This window comes from Eurypyga helias, unplaced genomic scaffold (assembly GCF_000690775.1).
Source record: "Eurypyga helias isolate BGI_N326 unplaced genomic scaffold, ASM69077v1 scaffold29083, whole genome shotgun sequence".
In the NCBI taxonomy this organism is placed as follows: Eukaryota; Metazoa; Chordata; class Aves; order Eurypygiformes; family Eurypygidae; genus Eurypyga; species Eurypyga helias.
Genome location: NW_010241036.1, coordinates 1 through 351, shown reverse-complemented (window position 1 = coordinate 351; position 351 = coordinate 1).

Below are 351 nucleotides of genomic sequence, written 5' to 3'. Positions count from 1 at the left end.
CCCTGCCGTTCCCGGGTTAGCAGGGAAAGGGGCACCCCGTTTTGTGTGGGGAACTGGCAAAGAGCTGGGCTGCTTGGAAGTTCGGTGTTCACCAGCTGAAGCTGCGGTCAGGTAGACAAAGACCCCCTTTCAATCGACCTGCGGCTCCTGCTTTGGCGGCGCCGGCTGAGGAGCTCGCGCAGACCTGCAGCTCTGCTCTGGGTCTGGCTCTTGCCCAGGGCTCGGTGGGGCTCCCCAGGGCTGGCGCACAGCAGTCACTGGGAGAGGTGACACCCCAATTCCCCCACACCCTGACCCTTCGCGTGCTGACCAGGAGGGGCCGGTAAGGAATAACGGGGCTAGGGTGTATTG